Below are 12,512 nucleotides of genomic sequence, written 5' to 3' on the forward strand. Positions count from 1 at the left end.
GTTATTCTTGGTTTTGATGATCACAAAAGTTTGTTTATACAGACCAAGAAAGTGAACACTTTGATCAGGTCTGTTGGAACAAAGAAAGCATATGTTCGTTTATCTCCTGACTACGTTGCTTTGGATGTGGCAAACAAGATTGGAATAATATGAATGAATTTAGTCATTGTTTTGTTTTCGATCAAAGATATTGTCTTTTAAGTATGTCTAGTTTGTCATTCTTGGTACTTTGAAATATTTGTCTAACCTTCTTCAAATACAAGTGTTTTTTGTCTATCCAAGAATCAGGTTCAAATATGTCATGAAATGTAAAACAACCAAAATGAGAAGCAAAAACAGGACAATCAGGTCGGACGGCCGAAAGGAAACTGTCGGACGTCCGAAAAGATAAAGAACATCAGGAAGGAAGCACCGTCGGACGCTCACATGGAAGCATCGGACGTCCGGAAGGATCGGACGCTTGCCATCGGACGCTAATCAACCGCATCGGACGTCCGAAAAATTCCAAGATAACTTGCTAGCTCTCGGCCCAAGGTCGGACGCTGTGCTGTCGGACGACAAAGAACTTATCGGACGTCCGAACCTCAACTTGGCTATCATCGGACGATTGGTTCGGACGATGATTCGATCGTCGGACGTCCGACAGCCCCAACGGCTAGTTGACTCTTCAGCTGCCTTCTATCCGTTGGAAGCATTGATGAAGCCCATTTCTGGATCCCTTTAAAATCAAACTGGTCTAAACGAAGTAGAGACTTTTGCACACTTTGTTTACAAGATCTAGTGAGATATTTTAGCTAGAAAATAGTCTCCAAAGCAGATTTGTTTTAAAGTGGTGTGAATTTCTGTTGAGCATTTCTTTTGTGGTTGAAAGGATCTTTAGTGTAGCTTTGTTGAGGGTTTTCTGAGTGATTGTAAAACTTCCTAGCTTGACTAAGTGAGGCTTAGGGCAAGGAGGAAGTGCTCCCTCTATTGTACATCTAGTTGATCTTCGTTCATCAAAGAGAAGTTGCTCTTCCTAGTGTTTGGTCTTCAAGTTTGGGTAAAGCTTGGTAGACATTTGGTTTGTTTCTCTATTTTACATTTCTGTTTAATAAAATCTTCATTGCTTATCTATACTTGCTTCTCTGATCAATATTGCTATTGTCTTCTAATCTACTTGGTTGATCATTACTAAAAAGGAAGGTAAATTTTCATTAAAGAAAAAGTGCATAAACTTGGTTAAGATTTTAATCAAACCAATTCACCCCCCCTCTTGGTTGTCTGTGGGACTAACAGCTCCTTTGGGTCGATTTTCCCCTGCATTTGACAGCTTAGCTGTAGCCCCTTCAGTCGGTGGCTTAGGTTTCTCCTTTTGCATCTCGAGGCACTGGGCAATCAGATGTTCTGCACTACCACACTTATAGCATCTTCGGATCGAACTGTTCTTCCAACAGTTTTCGTCAGTGTGATTGGCCCCACAGAAACCACAGATTGGCTTGATGCCCACACTTAGCCCTCCATGCTGGGCACTCCTCTGGGGCTCTTGCCCTACTTGACCTCTTCCAAAATTACCCTGGTTTAGGGTTCCCGCAGGTCGGGGACCATCTGTTCCTTGACTCCTCTTAGAATGTGACTCACTTTACGAACTCTGTCCAGTCACAAAATGGCTCGAATCGGGTTGTCTCCGTTTCCGATCATGAAAGGATTTTACTTGTCCCCTAGCTGTCTCAATCCGCTGCGCTTTTTCTAGCGCCTGGCTAAACGTGTCCAACTGAGCAGCTACTAGAGCCTCTTGGATCTCCACATTCAAGCCTTGGACAAAGCGGCGAATTCGCTTCTGCTCCGTTAGCACCAATTCCGTTAGCACCAATTCCGAGAGAGTTTTGTAAATTGGGTTTCATACTCCGCCACACTGGATACCCCTTGGCGCAGGCGGATAAAATCATCCTCACGTCTCTCTTGTACAATAGGAGGTAAGTATTTTTCATTAAATTCTCGTGTAAAATTGACCCATGTCCAGGGGGTCTGTTCTCGCTCCCACTTGGCTCTAATCACATTCCACCAGGCTCAGGCGGCCCTCTCAAATTGGAAAACGGCAAAAGATATCTGCTGCTCCTCCGAATACCTAAGTGCGGCAAATATATCCAACATACGGTCCATCCAGTTTTCTGCTAGGTCAGGATTAGGTCCACCTACAAACTTGGGAGGTGCAAATTTTTGGAACCGTTCTAAAGCACGGTCCTCTCCCTCGTGATTGCCTGGATTATTTCCGGGGTTTCCTGTAGTATTCCCATGGCCCTGACCCTGCTGGTCAACCATACGTTCTAACAAATCAGTAGCTACTTGATCTGACTCTTGTTCTTGTTCCCTTTCAGGGCTTCGTCCTCGCCCTCTACCTCTACCTCGAGTACCGGAGGCCATTTAGGTGCAAAAGTCTATAGATCCAAGCATAACGTGTGCTTAGTATTCAATCTCGAAACAAAATAAACATACAAAACAAAGTACACGAAAGGCACGCAAAGCATAGGTACAAAAGATAATACTCGAATATATACATTTATTTACAAAGTCACACCCAAAGGTATACAAATTACCCGACCTCCAGTCGGTACAAAACCCAGTATACACACGAGCACTCCGGCTCCAAAAATCTAGTTAGTCAACCAGATAACAAAAGAAATTAGCCATGCCAGTTCTAACAAAAGTAATCTGCCAGCTAATCAAAAATACAAAAGCGACCCTAAATGCCTCCCCTAGGGCCCCGGTTCCCAATGGAACCTAAAGTATCTATCTCGCCTATCTGCTCTGGCCCGGTAGCTCGTGGTGGTGCCTCCGCGGCCATATCTAGTAAGACCCCGCAGTCAAACGTAATACTCCGGGCCCTCTCCCTAAGCTGCCTCTTCATAGCGAAGAGGTGCTGGTGTGTGTCTCGGAGGTCCCGCTCCAGGTCTCTAACGCGCAACGCCTGCCAGCGACTAAACTCTCTAGCCTCCTCCAGCTGCGCCCTCAAAGTCTCGACCGTCCTGTCTAGGTGATAACGCTCGTCATCCATCGCTAAGACGATCTTGTCGGAATAGCCATATATATACCAACACGCACAGGGTCGGCGGGACACCTGACCCCTAATACAAAATGTAGGGCTCCCCAAGCCTCCTCCGATATCAGATCGCACGCTTACGCAACACCCGGTCCTCCGAGACCCTCGCACCAGGAGGTCTTGGTCCCGATCCCACGCCGCTAGGTCCAACACCACTAGAACTGTCTGGGTCCATACCTACAAATATTAATTCGTTAGCTAGCCGGTATTTCAGCTTAAAATATATCATTCATCTTAAAGAGAATCACGTATTCCTAATGAACCTATCACGTATATCCCACAATTGCCCAAGTCCTCTAACCTAGGCGCTCTGATACCACCTGTGACGCCCCCGCTTCTCCCAAGGGTATCGGCGGGACGTCTGCCTAGCTCGCGTCAGGACTCAAAATTTCAAAACAATAGAACTAGATAAACCCACAAGCGTACTATTCACAATATATCTAACGCCAAAAGAGTTCTATTTACATTCGCAAAAGTAGCTATTCAAATCACTATTTACATTATAATAACAACCAATAGAGGATGGACCCTAAGGTGGGTCCTTATACAAATCACCAAAACAAAAAGGAACATCTTAACTGTCCAACTAATACAAACTAAACCTAACTATACTAGCGGCAGTGTCCTAAAGTTCCCCGCGTCGTCCCCTGCTAAGGAAAACAAAGGAAACTGGGTAAGCTAAAAGCTTAGTAAGTATACAGGGGTAAAACCGTAAATTTCACATTTAAATAAACAACTATTGAACAAAATATCAAGTCAAGTACAAAAGTAACAATACAAAGGAAGGATACAGGTTGGCTCCAAAGCCAAGTCATTTGCCATGCGTGATCTCCTGTCGACACTCCGTCGATCATAAATAAGGTCCGTAGAACTCCACTTGTACACCCACCGAACACCTTATCACCCTCACTGGCCAGTCACCTCACAAACTTGCCCGGGCGAACGACATCACAAACTTGAGCTTGAGTCACAAGCTCGGGTCACAAACTTGGTTCACAACTGGAACTAACGAACTTGGTGACCTCAGACTAGGTTGGACTGGCTCTGACCAAGCCCCCGCGGCCTCGAATAGTCCATCCAGGTCTTCAGATCGGGCCCACAACTTCAACATATTTCACGAACTCAAGAAAGTTCCCCGAGCTCCACGCTCAAGGGGTTCAAACCCAAAATAATTCATTTAGACTTATCATGTATAAATATGCATGCAAATTAGGGTTTAGGTCGAGTGCGATGAAGTACACCCTCGCCTAGGTACCCTTTTATTCACCTGAAACACATAAGCAAGTCATATACAAAATGGCCCGAATACTTACCCAAAATACAAAAGTAGTACAATGGCAAAATCACTTCGCGCGTGTTCGCTAGTAGTAGGCCCCACCGGCTCCGCCTAACTCACCACTGTCTGAAATAGAAGATTGTATCACATTTTATCAGAAATGGCCATTAATTTTCCCAAAACAAGCAAAACGGCAAAATCGGCACATGCAAGTGCGGAAACGGCAAAAAGGGGCGCACGTGCGCGCGTGGAACGGCAAACGGAAATGGCCAAATCTGCTATCTCAAACCGTTTTGATCAAAGATTAGGCTAGGAATGTCAGAACAAGATGAACGAAACACCGTTTCGAAGCTATGAGGAAAGGCTACAATTCTCCTGAAGACACCTTAATCTAAATCTGAATGGAAGCAGGTCAAAATTATGGAAAATTGTACCAGAAATTTACGTCTTAGGGTTACGAACAGGGTTTGTTTGCTGGACCATAACTCACAGCTCACAAATCCAAATCAAGAAATTCCAAAGGCGTTGGAAAGATAGGACATAAGGATATAACTTTAATGTTTGGATCAAAAGCTGAATCAGTACAGAGCATGGAGGAAAATGGGTCCAAACATTCCTGTCAGAACTGTCCAAATTCGAAGGCAGTTCTGACAACCGATCTTGTTTTGGTCATAACTGGAGTTACGGGACTCGGATTTGGATGCATTTTATACCGTTTCGAAGCTAACAGAAAGGGTTAAAATGTTGAAGAAGGCCACTCAGTTCAGTTTGTAATGAAACTAGGTCAAAATATCAATGTACCAAACCAGAACTGTAAAAACAGGTTAACAAACCGCATTCTGGTTAACGAACCATAATTCAGGCTACCTAAGTCCAAATCAAGTGATTCCAAAGCCATCCGAAACTAAGACACCAGGCTAAATTTCTTAAGAAGATGACAACAACCAAATCAGAAGTATTCCCAACCAATTTAACCACTTATAGAAGCAATTATCAAGTTCGGATAGAAACAGGGCAGCAGGGGTATTTCAGTCGTTTCACTGGATACATTGCTCCGATTGAGTTGAAATTTTGCAGACGTCTCTAAAATATCATTACCTATAACTTTCATGTTTTAACCCAAGGCTAATTCAGCCTCTAACTATGATGAACAGTGCCAGGCAGAAAGGGGGGTAATCAAAACCCTAATTCCGAAATTTTCCGTTCAATGCGGAAATTTTCCGCAAATAGCCGCTATCTTAACATTAAGGTTTCATTCCAAACCATTTCCAACCATCATACATGGCCACATAATATTAATCATATGAAAACAGAAAAATCCCACATAAATAGAAAAATTCACCAATCTTAACTAGAATCAAGAAATAATCCACCAAATCACACTTCTAACCACCACAAGTCATTAATTAAACATCATTAGATAGAAAAGGGGGGTTCCATAGTCACTCACCTTATCAACACAAGAAAAGGAGCAACTTTGCACTTTAATCTCCCAAACCACTTCACTAATCACCTCACAATCACTAAGAGAGAGGTTTTTATGGAGAGTTTTCAAGTTTAATCGGTTAGTTTGTTGAATTGGGCAAGATTGGAGCAAGGAATTTGGAGAGGTTTTTCTTCTTTTGCTTGGAGAGAGAGTCGGCCACAAAGCTTGGGAAATGAAGTGATTTTAATCCAATTTTTTTGGTTTATTTAGTCAAATGGTAAAATGATGAATAGTGGTCAATAATCAAGACTTAATTTCTAAGTGACACTTGTCACTATAATTAATACATGGTTATCCTTTTGTCTCTCTCCACTCTCATCCATATAACAACCTCTAATTATCTCTTAGCACCTGATAAAATAAACCCGGTATCCAAAACTTAACCTACCTAGTCGAATTTTACCGAACTTTCCGCACTAGTGGGTCCCACGTCCGATATATGTTCTTAATTTCTCAAAAACTAACTGATACTAGAAAAATCATCTAAAAACTATATTTACTCAATAAAATTATCTGGGGAATTTTCTAATAAAGAAAATGTCGAAAAGGCGGGCGATCAATAAAATAAACCCTAGAAACTTAGAAAATTTTCGGGTTCTCGCACTCATTCTTTCGGGGCGTCACATCGAGCGGTACAACGACCGTTAAAAGAAACGAAATGAAAAACGAAAACAAGTCGCGGATGAACAGTGACTGCCATGTCACAATCCGGCCGGAACCCAATCGAATACAGATAACGTTATATAACTCTAGAGAATAACATTTCCAAACCAAATAAAATGCATGAACATGATTAAACGGTTTTATATACATACATTTGTAATTTACAAATCAAAAGGGAAATATTTGGATCAAGGTACATTTAGGGTTTTCCAACTCCTGAGGAGCTAAACAAAAGAGTATTTACACTAGCTCATTTCATTCTTCAAAACATCAAAATTTCAAAAGATGGTTCCCTGTAAGGAAAACAAGGATAACGGAACGGGGTGAGCTAGAAGCTCAATGAGGTACCAAAAGTATAAATAGTAGAAATCATGAGAAAACACTTTTAAGGCACATGTACACATCAAATAAGAGAGATGAACGAACACCACAATTTAAAGGATACAAGTGGCTCTCAGGAGCCAAATCCCCGTTACAATACTTGATCCAACCTTGTTGACCCTTCGTCAACGTTTAATGAAATACACATGTCCGTAGACCCCGCTTACGCCAAAATCCCGATCACCAAACATACCCCTTACCGGACGCGAATGCCAAAAAAGAACAGGAATGGTAATACTCGAGTATACCGGAAATCTAGAGTCTCCAATACCCAAAGATTTCCCAAGAATAGGCACCCATGGATTGTCAAATTTTCTCGACCAAGCCCTTGTTGGCTCGATCCAATTGACTCCCCATGAGGTTAAACTCAGATTTAATAGGAAGGTCGTTGGATGCACTTCCAAACGACATTATAACAGGTGCAGATAACAGATTCAAGTATATACAAGAAACAAGTCACACATGCCAGAGAACGAGTGCGATAAAGTACACACTCGTCTCGTACAAAATAAACAGTCTGTAAGGACATTCAAATGGCAATTTGTAAGTACAGACAACCAGTTTAGCAATAATTCAGGGGAGTGGTATACTCACCAGTTAAAGCAAGGATACATCAAAAGTTTCAACCAAGGTAGGGCTCTAATCACCAAGAAACCCTAAAATAACCAAGGTAAACAATTATGGTTCCCACAGTCACAAATCCAGTAAATAAAATGCACAAACGAGGCTCGACTACAAGTCGTAGACCTCGCCAAATAATTACTCATGCAAGTGTGCAAAACATGATTTTGGAACGAAAATGTAACATGAAGACCGAGGGTTCGAACAACCCCAAAAGCCCTTCTTAAATGTATCCCAAACCAAACCAAACTCGAAGAAATCCAACACTCCCAAAATTTGGACAGCATATCCCCTACATTTTCATCCTGCAAGCAACACCAATTCATCTCAAATCAACCACATACACATCATAGACTATAAAATACACCTTTCGGTACAATAAGCACAACTGAAGCTACACTTATCGGATTGAAACGAATCTTATGGAGTTTCGAAGCCAAAATATATACCTACATTTCTTATGAAGACCTCCAAAGCCAAATTGTAGACACCAAATTTTAGTGCAAATTCATTTACTATTTATTTTTTTTATTATTTGTCGTGTTAGTTTTATTCACTTTTTAGTTTTTATTATTATTATTTTTTAAGTTTTTTTTAGCATAGAATTTCTCGAAAAGAAAAGAAAAAGTATTCAGAAAATATGATTTAGTTGTTTGTAACTTAAATTCAATGTTTTCTTCAAAATGAAAAATGAAAAAAAAAGAGAAAAATGATGAAAATGAAAAATGAAAAAAAAGGAAAAAAAAAGGAAAAAAACAATAAAAATGAAAAATGAAAAAAAAAACTCTCGCGGCATGCAAAGCTGCGTATTTTTGCAGCTTGCAAAGAAGGGCTCTTGCAGCCCTTTGACTGCAATTTTAGAGGAAATGGCTGGGGTTTTAGGGTTGAGTGCCCCATATAAATAGAAAAGGCAGCCGCAAGAGAGGGGGACAACGGCTGGAGAGAAAGAGAGAACGGCGGATGAAGGTTGGAGGACAAAAAAAAAACGCAGCTTTGAGGAAACCGAGAGAGATAGGGTTTGGGGGCTAGAGGAAAACGCAGGAAAAAGGACAGGGGAGTTTGGGGAAGAGAGAAAACACAGTAGAAAGGAGGGAGCTTGGGCTGAGGTAAAGAAACTAAGCGAGAGAGAAAGGCGGCAGGTGGTACAAGGGACCGAAAACAAAAGGGAAAAAACAAAAAAAGGGGACGTACGGCTAGGTTCAGAGAGGAGGAGTGAAAGGAGATTCTGGGAGGGAGGTTTTTGGATGACGTCTGGGGGTTAAACAAGAAACCAGAGAACTGGGTTGGGGACTTAGTGACGGCTGAAACGAAAAGGGCTAGGTTTTGAGAGAGTGTGTGGAGGAGAATCTGGTGGGCGGCTGGTTGAGTAAGGAAAAGAGGGACCAGAGAGCTAGAGCAGGCGGCGGAAAAAGGGAGCCGAGGGAGAATCTGGATAATAAAAGAAAGCAAGAGGGATTGAGAAAGCGAGGCTCCGGGTAGAGAAAGAAAGAGCTTCCAGGCTGAAGAAAGTAGCTACGGGCTAGGTTAGGAAAAGGGGAAGGAAACCAGAAAAAGAATAGATCTTCGGCCAGCATCCCTTGCATCAGCGCTGGAATTTTTTCCGCAACCCTGTTTGTGGATTTCGCTTGCCAGACCGTTCGATTTAGCAGCCTAAGTGCTCTCAGGTACTCATGGATTCTTCTCAATCTTGGTTTGACACAATTCTTATAAGAGATCTGAACCTTTGCATGCATGATTTGTTTTCTTTTCCTAAAGCTGTGTCGATGCTTGATGACGATGACTGGAAATCATCCTTTTCTTTCTTTGGGTTGTTGAAGTTGTGGCTGTGTTTGATGTTATTGTTTTATTTTGTTGTTCAACTGGGATAACACGAACATGTTAGTCATCAAAGCTGCTAGTTTTCATGTGTGAAGCTAAAGAGTATGAGAATCATGTCTTGGGTGGTTTCGATGTTTGCCTTATTTTTCCGTTCTTGTATCCTGCTATGCTTTCAAGTTGGGGTTTATTTTTATTCAAGTTGAAGATGCATATTTTTTGGTTTGTGATCTGAATTCGGCCATCAACCCCATTAGAATGATTAGATTTGGTGCATGAATTAATCGCTCATCACAAAAACGGATAATACTGATTTCTACGCTTGATTAAGAAACCGAGGAAGCCCCAGAAAATTTCCAGCTTGGCATGTTCTTATTCTGATTTCTTTTTGATGCTTAATTTCAAAGGCTTTATGTTGAAGAGTGAGAAGGGTATTTGGTAAGCATGTTGTTTGGTTTCAAGCTGTGTTCGACTGGGGATTTGTGCACGAAATTTTGCTGCAACAAACAGCAAGCTTGAAGCTTCTGGTTTGTTGCAGCAGCATTGATGAAGCTCGGTTTTTGGATGACTGAGGTTTGGTTTGGCGTGAATGTATTGTTTGGGTCTGTTGACATGTTGGGTGGTGAGCTATTGTACACATTTACTGCAATTTTAAAACTGAAATGAATGACTATTCTGCTTGGGTTTCGTTCCAAAGACATCTGGGTTCCTCCCTATGTCATGATATGATAGCAGTAATATGTAGAAAGCCTGTTTTGATGACCTGCTATCATTGAGGGAAAAATTAATAAGGTTGTAGTGCCTCTTCCAGATTTTTATGCTTAGTTGTCTTGGTGCTTTGAGTTGCGGCAACAGGGATAGAATTCCCTGTGCTTTGTTGCAACAATAGCCATCCCGTTTGTAGTTGCTAAGGTTCGTAAGTGTGGGATTGGTTTGTTGTTCCATTTGAGACACTATGTGTATGTTCGCTGCAAGTCTGTTCCCTAGCATCTTTGCTGCATTTTATTTTCGTGTCCGTTTGGAACTTGTGAATCTGATAAAAAATAAGTCAATACATGGAGTGAAACATTGATGAATGATGAAATTTCATTTGAGAAACTCACAAGAAGATTGCACAACGTGAGTAGTTTTTGTTGTTTTGCTGAAGCCGAATAGCATAGGAAAGAAATAATTGCAGAAACAAGTTTCCTTCATAGGTTGCATGCTTTTGCATGAAAAGAGTTCTTATAATTGGACTTTGGCCCCCCAAGTTTCCCTTCATTTCACTATGACCCAACCAGTTGAATAATGTCCTCAATTTGGTCCTTGGCAGTTTTAATTTTGCAACTTTTTTGCTTGTTTTGCTTCAATTAATCACCATGCTTTGTTTAAATTGCATAAATTTAAGAGCTTTATGAGCAAGTGAGCTTGTGTTTGCATGCTTTCTTTACTTGTTTCAAATAAAATTGGTGCCTTGATCTTTTATTTACTTTTGGAGGGTAAATAAGTCATTTCATCCCATTAGAGCATCAACTCAAGGGAGGTATAACTTCTTTTATCTTTTTTGTCTCTCCCCTATGTGATCCAACGTGCTAAGTGAGAATTGCATGACTACTTTGTTTTCCTTGCTTTTCCTTAATACCTTTCATTTATTTCATTTACTTTTGCTTTTATTAAGTCATTCTTTTATGGGGTATGTGTACACCTCTTGGCTTGTAATAGATAGGGCTTAGAGAGCATTTGATGAAGACCTATTGAAGACGTGTGCCTAGCTAGCAAATGTAATAGGTTCATTAGTTGGTTGCGTGCCTAAGTGTTATGTGTTACTTGCTTTATTAGGTTATTGCATCTAGTCGAGCATGCTAAGTGTTATGTGCTATGTGTTTATGAGTGTTTGGCATGTCTACTTGCTTTCTATAGTCGTAGATGAATGTGATGGATAAATGTACGTCACCACACTGGTCCAATGCTAGTTGTGGCTCATTATTCCGTTAGGAATTCATAGAAAGGGCTAGTCCAACGCTAGACCCTTAGGGGTTTCTTTTCGTTAGTGCATACTTGCATGTTCACTACATGTCATGTATTTTTTTTAGTTTTATCATTTGGCATGCTTCTCGAACCCCTTTTCCCCTCATTTTAGGATTTTTGCACCTCATGCTAGTTATAGGGTATATTTGCTTGAAGAGTCCCCTTTCGATAAGGGAAACGAGCGAGTGTGGCTACAAAAATAGCCTTAGCACGCTAGTTCTCCCTTCTAATCAAAGGGAAAATTAAAGTCACAAAGTTAGGACTCCCCGTTCCCGTCTTGATGCATTCCTATAGGATTCATGCATTTTACTCATTCGCTATCACATACACTTCTACTTTATATTCTAACCCTTTTTCCACATTCTCACTTCACACTACTTTAATTTTGCACGTTTTCACTCAACTACTTACACTTTATAATATCACTCGCACACATGCACTTTATGTTATCTCACATACATTTTTCATTATTATTTTACTCACCTTATCTTGTACATCCATTTGCACACTTCAACTTACACACTCTTGTTTTTATCACTTTTTTCACTTCACACAAACTCACATTTTCACATGGCATGCATTCATTTCACTCATTTTTACGTCATTTAAGATTATGTGTGACCTCTCCAAAGGATCATTATTGGGCTTCACAATTAATGTGATTGGCATCACTCAAGCTTTGGAGAGAAATTTTACCCCCCATGTCCTCCTAGGTCTAGGTTTTGCACTCATATAGTCATATCCAACATGCGATACATACTTTGGGTAGAATAATTAGGAAAAGTGGGGCTAAGTCACGCAACTAGCTTTGGCTAGGGTAAGGGAGTGCCTTAGGCGTTGCCTTTGCCTTCTCCCTTATCAAATGTGATCCCCGATCCCTTTCTTTGGTTACGAAGACCTAAAAGTTCTTTAAAAGGGTTTATTTACTTTTTCGTTCAAAAACAAAAAATCATTTTTTTGGGTGACTTGGTACACCCTAACTCTATACCAAGTGGCGACTCCATTTTTCATACAAAAACCCTTTTTGAACTTTATTTGGCCAAACCGTCGCATTTCACAATCCCACGGCCTTTATTTTCACTTTCACACGTTCACATACATATTTCACACTACTCACACACCACATTATTAAAAAGTGGGGCGCGATAGTTGGCGACTCCACTGGGGAAGTTTAAGTGGGTCCAAGC

The sequence above is a fragment of the Coffea arabica genome, chromosome 9c (assembly GCF_036785885.1).
Source record: "Coffea arabica cultivar ET-39 chromosome 9c, Coffea Arabica ET-39 HiFi, whole genome shotgun sequence".
NCBI lineage: Eukaryota > Viridiplantae > Streptophyta > Magnoliopsida > Gentianales > Rubiaceae > Coffea > Coffea arabica.